Raw genomic sequence first — 16,283 nt, 5'->3', positions numbered from 1 at the left:
CTAATACCTATTTTTATTATTTTTAGTTTAATGTTTGTCAATTTCTAGTGCCTTACTGTTCTTCAGATTCATGAATGTCGTGTAACATCTTTTCCTTGTCATCCGTTGGGGGGCTAGAAAAATACTGTCGGGCATTTATTTCCTGTTGTAGCCCAAAAACGTCTGCTTGCAAAGGCCTATTTTGCTGATATAACCCACATTGACAAAATGATTATTGAAGTGATCCGCAAGTTCTTTACCAGCGAGCTCAACATGTCACGAATCTTAGCTGGTGCGGAGTTCCGCTTACCGCGACCAAGCAACTCATTAATTAAGCGCCATACAACGTCAGGTGATGCTGTGCGCTTTCGATGACGTTATAGTTAAAAGCGCCGGAAGTGGGACCTCAATCATATAAATCTTTTTTACCTGCACTAGTTCAAACGTTATCTGCATGATCGATGTTCAAATTGTCAAAAACGGTACTTGGCGAAGCGGGAGAGACTGTTAATGTTAGATTAAACAGCATCGCGCGGACACACGGCAGAAGAAGTTACCCAAGCAGTTGCGGCCGCATTTTAATGTAGCAGGTCACAACTTCGACGATCTCAAACTTTTCCGGTCCCCAAGAGACAGAAAATATCAGAGTCTAGCTTATTCCCAAGTTCAATACACTCCAGCCAGCAGGTATTAACGAATTAACGTTTCTAAGGGAGCTCTTGAATCTATTCGGTATGGCACATACACAGCGAAAACCAATGACAGTTAAGCCTTTCTTCTAGGAATTTCGAACCTACTATTGTTAAAGGGCCACGTGCTTCCACTGACAATCAATCAGCGAAACGTATACCCTCCCCTCTCCCTCCCCCCGTTTTTTGTTCCTTTTTTTTTTTTCTCGCCTTCCTTATGACTCACCTAGTTCGTCACGGTGGCATCTCCCCCGCCCCCCCCCGCTCACCCACTCTGGCAGTTGCCCTCCCCTTCTCTCTTGTGGTGGAGAGGGCTCGAAGCATATACACACGATAGCTAAGGAAATCAGTTGCAGCCTTGAAGAAGACAAGTCCACTTGTCGAAACGTCGGCTCGAGCACCCACCCCCTGCTTACGATTTTTTCATCGCAAGCTTCCATCTTCTCCTTCCTGCCGTTTTTTGTATTGCTCATCGTTATCGTTTATTATACGCTCCATCACACCTTCCAGTAACTAATATCGAAGCAAAGAGTAAGCCAAGTATTGCACATCCACCCTGAGATTTTGCGAGAGTTTGTTCCCACGACGGAAGTTTTGTTACTAGTGAACCGTATACACAGGAAACTTCATAACCGAACCTTTATTCGCTGTAGTTATCTCATCATGTCAAGAATACAATAGTTCACTTGGCATGCTGCAATTTTAGGAGCTATCGCAACAATGGCTTCGTTGCATATATCTTGGTAACTGAATTCTTGACTTGTCTTGTCTTGTGTTTGTGATATTAAAAGCGTGGTTATTCAGAAGGGACTCGATGAATTTGCCGTACAAGAACTCAAAGAGTACCTTCCTGTGGCCTGGCTCTTCGTTCTTACACATCAAAATTGGGATGCTCACAAGCACGCAAACAGCACGTTCCCCGCTGGTTTCCAGTGGTTAACAAATGCACTTTCTGTCAAACAGCATGATGCCGACACACCGCTTGAGACCTTAGGAAAGACACCAACTCATTGGCTGGAAATGTCGCTGTTATGGAACCTAACACTGTGGTATTCACTGGCTCAGCGACGGCGCATACGGTGTCACTCGAAGCAACGCAAGATGCCTTTCTCAAGAAAGAGCTGCGTTCCACCATGTTTGTCTGTTGGCTCGAACGATCGTTGCGCACCAACTATGGACGCGACACCAGGGCATTAAGGGTCTTCATTGTTGTCCTAGCTGCCAGCCGTTACTACTCATCACGTTTTGCTGAAATTTGGCAGGTGCAGGCTTCATATAAGAGGGGTAGTTCGGAAAACTGCTGGGCACCACGCCCTTTGTATTTTTGTATTTGTTTATGTAGTCAATGGCAAGGAAGTGGTTACTGCAAACGACGGAGTAATTCGATGCTGTGTCCGGGTCTCATTTGTTTCGCGAGGTCAGCATTAGCCATAGTTGGCGTAAGTCAAGGTGGGCAGGGAAAATGTGGACTGATACCCGGGCGTCCTTTTTTCTTGCACTTGATATGCACATAGGTACGCATGCCTCGTGAGGAAAGCTGTTAGTACATAAAATTGAAGCAAATTTCAGTTATCGACATCTTCCTACGCACGTCAACACCAGCAAATGATAATTCCCTTGCTTATCACCCACGAATGAGCGCCGGAAGCCTTATGCACCAGTGGTACGGGTGGCACGGGAGGCTTTACGCTAGTGTTGGCTGACAAAGCACTAGCAAATGAGATAAAGAGACGGGAAATAGTTTGATTGAACAGGACGAGATCTTTTTACAGGCGTCGTTCTTATAAAAGAAGCGTTGGGTATTGACCCGAGCGAGCGATCCTGCGACACCCCTCCGCAGCAGATCACGTGGCGTTACTAGAAGCGAAAGATACGCGTGATCGAAATAGTCGCAGCAGCTGCGAATGCAGCGTACGAGCTGACCGATAATTAAGAGCGTTCTCTTATTTCTCTAGCTTGGGCCTAGATCCATGCAGGGCAGCTATTCACGATGTGTCCTCCTAGTGGACTGTACGTTTCGGCCGCCGCTGAATCGGTGGAGCTCGGCGAGCAGCGCGCCCCTGTTCCTGGTTTTTCTTCCACAACGTCATTATGACGTCACGAAGCTGTCACAGCTCTCGACACAATGGCAGGCACGGAATGTGCTTCGGCCCGGCGAATGCACGCTCCAGAGATCCGCTTTGGGGAGCACATCTCGGAGGCCGTGTACGAACTCTGATCAGGTAAGCCGTCAAATCAAGTTTAATGCGTCCGCCTTTCTATGCACCAGTAAAGGGTGGTACGCAATCCCTGCATCGGTCTTACACCTCTGGGACACGTTCATATGCAAGTCCAAACTCGTCAAGTTTGTTTAAATGTCCCGTCACTGCACGTTTCGTCCACTTTCTTGCATCTGACGCTCGGAATGTGCTGGTGGGTTCGATGCGTCGACGTGGTCAAGAGCGCGATTTCGTCACGGCTCCCCGCTTTTTTGAGTGACTGAATGTGTTCCGCCAAAATGGACATATAGAGAATCACTCCTTAACTCATTTTCTTGCCAGTCAGACGCACGCGCCCGGCGTGGCGTTTGCGCTCCGGCGGCTGAAGTTCCATGCGGCACGATGATGCCTTACCTGATATGTTGTAGTAGAGTTTTCGCCGTAAACCTATACTCTCACAGCTTGTTCAAGCACTCTAGAGGCTACCGGGATGCGTATCGAATAGGAAAAGCTTGTTCTTATATGGTATTTTATGGCACAAGGCCAGTGGTGACGGTTGAGATCACATTGACGGTGAGATCACAGCGCTCACAGGCGCTGTGATCTCACCGTCAATAGCTGTCACAGGGCCCAGCTAATGACGGGCGGGGCGTTTCCTTCTGCTTGAGGAGCAATCGACGGCAGGCCTCGCACGCGGGTTGATGTTATTTCGTGTGACGGAGATGGCCAGCTTTTTTCATCTCTGCTTTAGGCATCTTCCTTGCCGATGCTCGCGAGCTTTTACTCGCTGGTAGAACATACAATGCGCGGAGCGATATTATCGATTTAGAGTTTATACGGAACATGACGGCGACGGTGAAAGCCTGTCCTGAGTGTCCATACAATTGCTAACGCAATAAAAGATATACAAAAAACCGTCGAAGCGGGATCGCCTTTTTCCTGGAAAGCTGCATCGTCTCCGTTCTAAAGAGTTCGTCCGTTGGAAGAATCATTTAATCCGGCGCCTTTCCCATTGGTTTCGTTCTTGCCTCCAATACCCTTCTTACAGGGGACATCTCCTCGCCACTTATTTCCTCATAAAGCACGCGCACAATGTCAGCACTAAGCGTTGAACCTATCAGGATTTCGCGCTTGTCGGCTACAGTCTGTTATCTCTGCATGCGCGGTCGCAAACGCACAAAATGGAGCGAAATCATTTAATCGCGCATGACAGTCGTGTGAGAGAAGCAAGAGCGGGTGGGCGGCTGCATAGCAAACCAGTGTGGGATACAATTCACAACTGTTATTTCTCATATATGGACCAGTCGAGAGTATGTACCCTGATGTCACGTGAATCACTGTTCTGGCACCACGAAGTGCAGCAAAAGACAAGAAACGCCAACAGAGAATAACGAGCTCATTGTTTTTGTTTTTTCTTGTATTTTCAGAGGCTCTTTAGGGGCCCTTTATAAAAACAGGGCGTGCAAACACGGACACAGGAGAGTAGTGAAGACACCAGAAACGCCGCTAACAACTGAAAAATCACACAGCGGCGGAAACGAAGGTAGACACAAATATTTATCTGCGCATTCCTACTGTAGAGGCCATATCTTCAAGTTCGAGTAGTGGTCTACTGAGAGATAGCTGTTCACTCTTCTCGACTTTTCTCTTATATCCGTGTTTCCATGTCATGTATTCTTAACATGAATACCTACCAACTAGCTCAGCTATATTCTAAATTTGCCATTCTCTTTACTTCTGTATATATTCATAGATTTATTCGAGTAAGAATGAAAAGAAAGATATACTAAAAGCCCGAGATATCTATAATTACTTATCTATTTATTTATTTATGCACAGTGTGCTAGTTCCAAGGACTCCAAGAATATGCTAATCCGCGAGTTGGGTCGTCGCCCTTTAAGGCGACAAGACGCGGCAGCGTTAAGGTCAGGCAATATTCGTGATATTTCTGGAGAAGAAAAAAGATACAACTTCTGGGGAGCTAGTCTCGATGCGTTCATTCAAAGGAGATGTCCACAGTCCATTTCGGCAGAACGCATTCAGTGATTCGAAAAAGCGGTGAGCCGTGATGTCACCTCGCTCTTGACCACGTCGCCGCACCGAACCCGCCAGCACATTCCTAGCGTAAGAGAGTGGACGAAATGCACAGAAACAGGAACTTTTCAGGTCTGAATTTGCATATGAATGTGTCCCAGATGTTTGAGAACGATGCAGCGAATGCGCACCGACCTTACAGCTGCGTTAGACGGGCGGCCGCATTAAACCTAAATCGATGGCTAACACGATCAAAAGACATGTGTACCGAAAATCGGATCTTTGAAGGCTGCGCTCGATGCATTGAAGCGCATTCCGTTCCTATCATTTGCGTCGAGAGTGTTTGAAGTTTCGTGATGTCATGATAGCGCTGCGGAACAAGAACCGGAAACGGCGCGCGCTTCTCGCCGAGCTCCCGCCACTCAGTGGCCGCTGAAATGGACAGTCCATTGCATAGACACATGGAGAAGAGCTCCTCCGGCGAAGTGCTGTATTTTATTTCCAGATTCCCCATTTGTATCAAAAGAAAAGACCAACGGCGGCGCGCCGCAATTATTGCGCGGCGGCGGCGGCGGCGCGAGCGGCGTGACCAGAAACAGGCGGCGGCGGGCGGCGGCGCGGCGCGGCGCGGCGGCGCACACCTCTACTATATATACGCGGTTGGCCGGGGAACGGTTGTGCAGCGCGAACAGTCGGTTTTTTCAATCGAGAAACTCGCTAGCAGATGCTTCCTGCGTCGGCGTTGTCTCTCGCGGGCGAGGGTGCGTTCTCGTTCCTTGCGAGCTGGTAGTTCAGCGTTCATCGCAGAAAGAGCGTTTCCATAGTCAACGCGCACCGTTCGCTCTCTCTCGCCACAAGGCGAGCGCTGAGGCGGAGACGCCTTTTCTTGCGCTCAAGCAAATGGACAGGACACGACTATTCACGCAAGCGAACGGACAGGACACGACGATGCACACCGCGACAGCAGACGACGATGCCAGCCAACATGCCGAAACCCTTAGTTGCTTCGTCCGTAAAATCCTCCACGATGCGTTCATCCACGCCGCGTCGTCTGCTCAGCGTCCCCAAGCACCCGCCCGCGGTGGAATTATAAATATTCTTCCACAGTAGTCTGCGTTCACGCGTTCGTCGAAATAAGTGAGCACACCGCAGCAACGAACGTACATATCGTTGGGCAGCAATGACAGCGTCCGAGAAATATTAGGCATACAGAATAGCCTATGACGCATGCCCAGTGGTGACACACACTAACCCAAAGCTTTGTGTACCCTATTGTGAATCTTTTATTAGGGATTTCTAGAATTTGGTGCCTAAGAGGCCTGTGGACTCCAGAAATTTGCGATCCTCAAGTGCGCTTGCACAAAGCGCTCAAGTTGACCCAAGACCCAAAAATTGCAAACTAGCGCGGGTCCCCGAGCCCTCCTGGGTCGCCAGCGAGACGACAAAAAGGCAGGGCGGGCCACGACGCATTCTGGCCCACGTCTTGTAAACTGTTCGCTTGTTCTTAGGACTGCCTACGTAGCGTCTGTAACGGCGTTGCGTACCTAAGAACACTTGCGTTACGCATAGCGCGCATGAGCAGAAATTCTGCGCATGCACGTTATGCAAAACATGGTGCTGTTACGTATGCAACGCCGTTACGGACGCTTCGTACACTGTACTAAAACTCGCTATTAATAGGCAGTTTTAAAAAAGGTTACGCAAAGCTTTGCGTTAGCGTTTGTCGCCACTGCGCATGCATCGTACGCTAACCTCTTGGATGCCAACGTTAAGCTACGAAAATAGTGTATCCCACTTAAGCAACGCTAACGCTACAAAACCGATACTAGAGAGAGCTATTCTGCGACAAGGAAAGGGATCTTACTAGCAGTAGGCCTCTACCACCTCAGCATTCGCCTCGAGATCGGGCTATAGGTGGCAGCACCGTTGCCGTGGTAGTGTGGATAGGCGGTCGGTGGCGCGTATACAAATGCACACAGCGGCGCTTCGTTTCGAGCGATTTGAGCGAACTGTCGGCGAATAAAATGCGTTGACTGCAGATTACTGGTAATATCTACGCTCTTCATTGCCGAATCGATGCACGAAGCATATCCAACTTCACTATTACTTGTGAGAGAAGTGCAGTCTGCCATTGAAAGGTGCTCGACCTGGGTGGCAATCGGTGCTTTCGCAGTTGACGTTTTATGACGTTTTTTGTTGTTTTATTTTTACGTGTTTAGCTTGTGTTCCGCCTAATACGCACTGCTGTAGCGCGACTGAACTACTTAAGTATATATACTTATGCATATACGGTGCATGACGGCGGCGGCGACGGGGACGAACAAAAACCAGCCGAGACTGTCCATATAATTGCTATCGCAATAAAAGGAAAGAAAGGAAGCCCGTATTCTTGTGCGATGAGTTCATACAACACCCTCTAAAAATTCTTCAAGCCTCTTCACATCCTCCTTTCCCCCCGTGCTACGTCACGCCAAGTGTCCGACAGAAAAACTGGAAAAACGTATGGTTACACTGTAGCCTGGCTGCACGCGTGTTCTCGGCGTGATTGCTGCACAATTTCTGTTCTTCGTGTCATGTGTTCTCGCTCAATTCGGTGTTCTTCGTGTCCTTGTGAGCATTCTTTTTTCGGCGTGCACGTGTTAATGCACAATGTGACGTTTGGCGCGAATTGCATAGCATCGCAACGACTGCAAGTTCATGCAACACGGACATGTGCTGTGTTCCTGGGTGCTGCGGAAACTATGATAATGGGCCAAAAGTGCGCGTGTATTCATTCCCAAGTGATGACGCGCAGAAAAAAGCGTGGCTTCGAGCTATCCCACGGCAACAGTGCCAACAGTTTCACGCCAACAGTGCATTCGAAGGTAAGGAATTGTAACATTGCTTTATCGGGCGTGCGAATCTTCGTTCTTAGCTGCAACAGCTGTAATTGTCGAAAGGCAATACTCTTCTTGTACACAATGAGAATACTTCAACACAATGATGAAGAAGCATGCATTTCTCGTGAATATTCATTGAGCAGTGGCGTGAATTTGTAAATGAACAGTGCTAAGAAGGATATCCTTCTCACAGTATAGTTAAAATAACTTCTATGTTGCTCTTACTGCCATCAACTACGCCTGGTTTGGTCTCTGTGTTTCGTTTTCTGCATGTTGATGTGTGCAACCGTCCTCCGATGCCAAGCGTGTTATGTAGCAAGTTAATGCGACAATAAAAATGGCATTCTCATGATGCGATGCAAGAAATAAAACATAATTAGTCAAAAACAAAAATCTAATTTATTTTCACTGCAGATGTAGAAACCCTCCTCCGGAGGTGGTTTTATTTTTATTTGTCTTGCTTTATTTCTTTAAATGAAGAATCGTAGGCGCAGTACTTGCCCGGCCCATGGGTTTGAAAACTTTATAGTGTCGTGTTAAAAAAAAGCTATGTTTCATTGCTACGCTACGCGTATCACTGTGGCGTTTTTTTTTTCTTTCTATTTTTGAACGACTTCGTGCGTATACCACTGTTAAATAATTATGAAGGAACAGCTAGTAAGTGGCGTTCTAATGAAATAGAGCTTATCTGGTGTACGGTTTCTTCTTACGAGAGTAAAACTACGTGCAGAATGCTTCACTTGTGCCCGAGAAAGCTTCTCAAAGACATGACATAGTATTTTGCACCCATCACAGACTCTTACAACACCAGTAGAAGCGAGCGCGACGCTCCGCAATACCGGAATGCAGCGCCCGCGCGGACACATGGGGTGACGTCAAGCAACCATCGGAAAGGCCTTAGGAATCTAGGGGGTGTTGGTTCATAGCACTGTGCTCACGAATACGCGTATGTATTTTTTCCTTATTCATTTCTACATGAAATGTAGGACAGTTGATAAAGTTAGTCGAAAAAGCTAGGTGGCTGACAGCATTTCGGCGCTGCGGAGACGTTTAACACGAACGCACTTGTTCTTTCTGTAGTAATAGTACGAAAAGCTAACAGTTCAGCACAGAGATTTCATCGACTAATTACGTGCATGACAGTGACGCAACAAAGGTCCGCTTAGTGTATGGGACAAGTATGTTTTTTCAAACGAATGTCCGCTGCCTTCCGTCAATCTATACCAACGCCACACGATAATGTAAAAAAAGATGAGGTTTTGCGTGTAATTATAAGACATAAATTTAAGGCACGCTGTCTGGATTAATTTTGAACATCTGGGTTCTAAATATAGCCCCAAGTTAGAATTCCGCATGGCAACTCCGTTTTAACACTTCCGTTTCATTCCATTTTCTGTTCTTTAACGTACAGTTTAAGTACCTGAGTGTCAGACATTGCTTGATACAAATATTGCTTTGTAGTGGGACCATGACCGCACAATAAAAGGACATCTTAAGCACAACTAAAGCTCATCGCATAACCGATTAACTACAGTGGCGCAGTTGTACACCTAACAACAACACGAAAGTTCATGGCCTAGAGCCTCGGTATTGTTTACCATCGAGTCGCTAAAACGCTGCATTCACACACTGTCTAGTACTCATCATGTTTGGGACGATGCCAAGTGCACTATACGGTGCGCTTGAACCAGAAAGCGGCACCCACACTGAAATGATTATGGCAAACGGAGGGTACCATGACAATAGACAGCACTCTCGAAAGTTGCACACACTGATGTTATTACAATGCATACGCAGCCGAGCAAGGCCAACTACCTCTGTACATCGTGTTAGGTATACGTACAAGCAGTTAAACTTGCGCTAACATAACGGAACAAACTGCCCTTTGAGGACGTGCATGACGTACGCGCACATGCAAACACGACGTGGCTAGCAGACGACGCAGAGACCGATACACTCTAGGCGCGCTTCAGCCAGTAGCCGCCAGCTGGCGCCGCCGCTCGATCACGCGGATAATAGCCTCCTGAAGTATCCGCTCATGGCAGCCTCCCACAGCTCCCGACAACGTGAGTCTTGAGTGTATTGATTTTAGATGCGAAGCAGCTTTTGCTCGGGGCTCTGTCCGTCCCTTCGCGACCATCCGCTTTCTACCACCTAGCATAGCCATCTGTCACATATTGAGCGCGCGCTCGCGCCAAGGAGAAGTCTTCCTCTTGTTCTTCGACCGCCTTGATGACGATACGTGCAGAGCACTTTAGAGGCCCGGGCTGCCGTATGCTGTCCCAGCTTGGCGTAACGCAGGCAAAACCATGTGTGCTGGTACGCGCTAGCGCGTTCGGGTCTGTGTAAGGGGCAGGGTAAGACGCGGTGGCCTCTCCCTCTTACACTCTCTCAGCATTTATGTGATGTCGTCGGGGAACGAGATTCTGCAGACGCGCGATGAACCAACGCGTAGTATCCTAGTCAGAACGCGCTGGCACGCTCTAGTGCGTTCGGGCCTGTGTAAGGGGCTGGGTAACACACTGTGGCCTCTCCCCCTTACATTCTCTCAGCAATCACGTGATGGCTTCGGGGAACGAAATGCTGCAGACGCGTGTTGAACCCGCGTGGCGTGCTCCAGCCAGAGTTCGGGACGAGTAACAGCAACAGCAACTACATTGAATTCATGGTGTGCTCCACTTGCAAGGACGCGTTAACATCGGGCAAGGTGCCCGTGAAGAACGGAACTTTATGTCGACCCATGCGCTGCTTCGCATCCCCACATGGTTCACTTTAGTGGGAGATGGTGTAATTTTTTTACACTGCCACATAATGTGATTAAGGTCCACTCTCCTGAGAAAACAAAACTTGCAGTCCGAATGAGGGTACGTTCCCATGTAAATATTCTGGCGTAGGGCAACGGAGAGAAAAGTGTGGGTTTGTAGTTTAACCTGGAGCATTTGTCAGGAACGCCGGAGTAAAGGCGACAGGGTTTGGCGGCCTAGGCACGCAGTGCCCGCAAATGTAGTGGTATGTAAGCAAGCTTTCTTTGGAGGTAAATGCAAGAAAGAGATTATTGGCTTCTGAAGCGTCCCCTCGTATAGCCTGCGCTCGCTTCGAAAAAGATCGAGCACTTACGTGGGCCATTTCATTACCAATTACCAGTAATGAAACAAGTTGGGATGGTGCATCAAGTTGGGACAGAATGACTAGGGCTGTCCTGCAACTTGCAAATATTACCGGCTCCAAAGTTGTTTACGGTAGTTTTTGAGACACCTAATATGACAAAAGAATTAGCAATTGTTGCGGCGAGTGCCACCGCCCCCCGAAGACGAGACTCGAATGCATGCTGACGTCGCAACACTGCCAGTGGATTCAACTAAGCGAGTTTCTATCCACACGGATACTCTGCGTTATTAACAGAGACAACACCTTTGCAAATAAAGAACATTTCTGAAGGGATTTAGCGCGTTGTTGCCTTCCATGCTCGTGGTGAACAGGATACACATTTTAAATGCGAAGCAGCTTATGGCAGGGGCTTTGTCCGTCCCTCCCTCCTTCCCGCGGCGTCCACCCCCACTGCGCATGCGCTTCCCCTCGCCTTCTCTCTCCTCTCCTACGCTCCCCCTCTCTCCTCTAGGAATATGGAGCGGCGCGCGTCCCCCTCTCTCTCCTCTTCTACGCTCCCCCCCCCCTCTCCTCTTGGAATCCTCTACTCTACGGAGCGGCGCGCACGACAGGTGGTGCAACAGCTGCATACTCCGCTGGGGGGCGCCACGGTAGTTCCGCGGTATGAAAACGACGAAGCGCGCGCACCTCATTCTCTCTCTTGTGCAGCGCCGAGATGAGCGCTGGGGCCACTGCCGCGAAACGTGAGCGGCGACATGGGGATCCCGAACTTGGGACTCGCGAATCCGAAACAAAACGTGAACGGCGGCAAGCGGACCCTGCAATCCGGGCTCGGGAAGCCGAATCAAAACGTCAACGTCGAGCGGCGGATCTCGAGGCGGCGCGGCAACGCGAAGCCGAATCGAAACGTCAACGTCTCTCCGCTGCTTCGCATCCACACCGTTGCCTTTAGCGGCAGATGGTGTAATTTTAGGGAGAAGGCGGAGATCAAAGCTTTCGTGATTATAGTGGGAAATATCACATTTTTCCTTGGGCCATCTGTGCTCGGGTAATATTTAGGGAGCTTAAGATAAGCCTACCAGTGAGGTTGTTCGATAAGCGGTGGTACTGAGCCGTCAGGTGGGCTTCCGTGAGCTCCCTGAAGTCATTCAAGGTGGCACTGTAGTCACGTCTCTCACAAGAGGCTGTACTTGGTACCCCAAGGGCAAACTTGTATAGCTTCCATGTCAGTGAAGTGACCTTACCTTCCTCAGGCTTAGTTAGGCGCTGATAAGGAAGGAAAAACGCGATTAGACTGATGGAAAATCCTGTTCCACTCTAGAACTAATTTTTCCACGTGTGGCGTCGCATACGTTTTCACCCAGCGCCGCTTGCGTTTACCCAACTCTAAAACGGGGCTGTTCTTCCGAACTCGAGAGCACCTACCTAAGGCCGCTCGGAAACCTAGTGCCTTCGGCCCTCCATTCTAAAACTCTGTACTAAACCGATGCTCCAGCGATACTCGCTGTTGAAGGCTTTTGTCATCACTGGTTCTTCTTTTGTCATTTGCTTGTGTACAACTTGGTTGGTTTTTCTTCTTGCTATTCTCTGGGTGCATTATATCTGTGCATCAAATTTCAAGTTCCCTCCTCCAGTGCCCATTGAACGATATGCAAACAAATAAATCGAAAACAAATATAAGATATCTTGTTGTGTACGTTATATCCTCATTTGTGAACATGCATCATCTAGTCCGGTGTAGCACACCCACTTCGAACCCAGCACAACTTACCTCTTTCCGTCAATTTTATTGCGTACCAGACGATCGCATCATCGTTCTTTCGGTAGCTGTCCTTGGGGAATTTCTCGAACTCGTAGAGCTGTTTTGTCATGTCATGCAAGAAAAAGCCTGTCTCAGTGGCGCTTTCAAGTTTGTTGTATTTAGGATAGTTTATTCTACGAGCTTCTGTTCCGCAAGGCAGCCTCGCTTAAAGCAACACCACGGTCATTTTTGCTCCAGACAGATGTACGAGCACAATCGAAGATTTCAACATTCCTTGCAGTTGCATCAAAGTATTACTAAAGTAAGACAATATTAAGCTAATAACTTAAGCGAATAACTTAACATTAAGTTAAGCCAATATTTTACACTAGTAAGCAAAATGACACATATGAGATAGAGAACTTCCTATTAATCAACCTACATTAAGCAATACAAGAAGTAATCACGAAGACAATTTCGAGCAGCAGGAGAGACACGTTTACCTTTATAGTTCAAGCTTTAATCATGAAATCGTGCTGTAGGACTCATGGTCTTGATATGATCAATTAAATGTGATCAATTAAAACACAACAGGGATGTGAGAATTGTTGGAGGCACTCCGTTGGTTGACAGCACTTGAAATACAGGTCAATATCATAGCCAACAGGTACTAACATTCTGCAGCTACTCTGCTGCTCCACAAGAAAAGCCAGAAATCGTGATCGAGCAATAGCTCCGACAAGCCATTGGTTGCACGTTCAAAACTATAGGACTAGAATGGGACCATATAAAAATCAAGTCGACGTGGATTATTTCAGAAATTTACGGTTTTCAAACAACACTGTACTCTTATTGACGGCGACAATTTGCAAAAGGTGTTGAAAATCTAATCAGAGAGAGCGTTAAAGTAATAATAATAATAATAATAATAATAATAATAATAATAATAATAATAATAATAATAATAATAATAATAATAATAATATAATATCTGGGGTTTAACGTCCCAAAACCACGATATGATTATGAGAGACGCCGTAGTGTAGGTCTACGGAAATTTCGGCCACCTGGGTACAGTGAACTACTTGGGGTTTTTTAACGTGCACCTAAATCTAAGTAGACGGGCCTCAAACATTTTCGCCTCCATCGAAAATGCAGCCGCCGCGGCCGGGTAGAGCACCCGAGCAGGAACACCTACTATGACTCTTTTGTGGGTAGGGCAAGGGGGATTAAAAGGAAGAGGTTCGGTGTGGGGACGCACAACAATGAGCACGTCTACGCAGATATCGGCAGCGTTTCCAGTTTGGCAGCTCGTGTTCGCGAACACGACCACGTGTTCGCGAGCCGCGACGCAACGAGAGGCCGCTGGCGACGCATGCGGCGTTGCTCGGCGCTCGCTTCCTTCTTTCGGTCTTTGCTCTAGAACTTCGCCTGAACAAACTGAGGGAGATCTGCAAAACTTAATCGGTAAAAATTCTGGGTGCAAGTACTTCAAAGAGAACTTCATAAAAAACAAAAGAAATAGGCGCGTCGCGCGTACTTCTGACGTATGCGTGGCGTCAAAATGCGCGCACGCCCCTCGATCCTCCGCCTCCATAAGGGAGAAGGCACGGAAGGAATTCGGCTTGCTAGGAACACACAGGTCAATGAGGTCGCCTCCGCATGTGATGGTTTCGTGCCGCTTGGGAACATTTTTTATCTCGGCTTGTAATGAACAAATTAGAAAAATGCTCGCTGTGCAACGGTCTCTGTTACGAACGTATTAACCTGAAGTGCGTAACTTGCGCATTTCATATTTGTTTATATTCTTTCTTTTTATTATTATTTTCTTCCTTTCCTCCTCTAATCTTCCAATCTCATTCCTCAGCCCTACACAGTAGCATGGCAGTGGTATACAGACGACTGCAAAAATCTTCGTTTTTCTAATGAAGACTATCTCTCTCTCCAATGGACAACTAAAATTTGCTATGTGGCCAGGCGTGCGGCCCTTTTAACACTCAGAAGACAAAGAAAATGTTAAGAGGTTTCGCGAAAGGTGAGCGTTCGTGATAGAGACCTGAACCCTAGAATACATAGAAAAGTATGGATATCTAAGTCAAACACTGGCAGGGAAGTCTCAATTTATCAAAATCAGCGACGATTAAGGATTGGCTGGCGTGCATACGGTTTTCAGCGCATGCACGGGAATGCAGGCTTTGAAAACTTATGCACGCCAACCAATCCTTATTCATCGCTGACTTTGATATAAAGAGATAGAATGATGAGTAAGGTGGAAAAACACGTGCGAAGAACATCGAAATGATCTAGAACAGTCTTTTCCGTCAATAAAGGAGAAAATTTCTCATGTCTCTAAGAAGTTGAAATATGAAATAGAGCTGGTAGCATCTGCAACGATGCATTGGTGTTGGTTGCGTGGTGAAAAGAGTGATAGGGAGAGTTTGGTGAAGTGACGTGTGAGGAGTGCGGGAGAAGTGTGTGTTGAGGTGTCAAGTGAACAGCTCTGCTATTTAACAAGACGGCATCGCAATTATTTAACGCGCACGCAATACAGCAGAAAAGAAGTTTTTTGTTTTTTTTTTTTGAAGGAGTAAGATGATCACGCAAAGACGACGACGAAGAAGCTGTAGGGCCACTCGAAAGGGCACGAGAGCGTGCACAGAGTGGCTCAAGGCTCGACGCGCGTGGCGCGATCCGTAAACAAATGTGGAAGTACGGTGAGCTCGCATTGTTTGTGTGGCTGTCGAAGAAGGTTGGATTGTCAGCTTTGTACTGGTGACGGGAGCAGCGGGCGTTCGGTTGAGGAGTCCGTGACGTTGGTACTTCCCGGCGTGGCCGTTGGCCTCGACGACATTCGAGCGAGGCTCCTCGGAGGTGCTGGAGCCTCCTGCGGCAGTTCCAGACTTATCAGGAGCAATCTCCCTTTGAAGGTTGGCCAGCAAGATTCCCCGGGACGCTACGTCGCCACTTGGACCAGGGCCAGAGCTCGTACTTAGGCCTAATCGACGAAGACGACCTGCCACGTCAGCGACAGTGACCGGGCATAGGCTTACGGCAGCTTGGCTGGCGTACGCATCTTAATGACGATTTCATAAGGATCGTCGGCAACATCACCCTTGCACGCAACAGAACCGAGTTTGGACTTTCAGGAGGTTCCGATCGACGGAACCAAGTAAGAGTGTTCCATACGGGCTATGACTCGACTGCGAGGCCTAAGAGAACGGACTGTAGCAAGGGCTTCAGACATTGAGCAGATTCAGTACGTAGCGAGGGCTGAGGATTTTATTCTTAGTTTATTTTTGGATATTTGTTTACAGTTCTTCATGTACAGTTTTCCCTGCTTGTTGGTTTTTACTGACTTGAGTTTTTCTGCTTTTTCTAGGCTGCAAATAATCGTGTGCACTGTGCCTCCCAGTGTCCTCTCAACCTGTCTCCAAAATACACGCCCCTGAGATCAGTGCGAACGGCGAGGTTGTTAAGATCAGAAGATTCCCGGATTTTTTTCCTTTTCCTGCCTAGTCACTGATACTCGGAGGGTGCGGAGATGGGTTGGGAGCGCTTGACGGCGGTAGCAAAAGGTTTAGGAATGACCAAGGAGGAGACTGAGTTTTTGACAATGCGGAACGGAGAACAAGATAAGCAGATAGCGCTGAATGAA

This window comes from Rhipicephalus sanguineus, chromosome 7, assembly GCF_013339695.2.
Source record: "Rhipicephalus sanguineus isolate Rsan-2018 chromosome 7, BIME_Rsan_1.4, whole genome shotgun sequence".
Classification (NCBI taxonomy): Eukaryota; Metazoa; Arthropoda; class Arachnida; order Ixodida; family Ixodidae; genus Rhipicephalus; species Rhipicephalus sanguineus.
The sequence above is the reverse complement of the archived record's forward strand: the minus strand, read 5'-3'. Positions refer to the sequence as shown.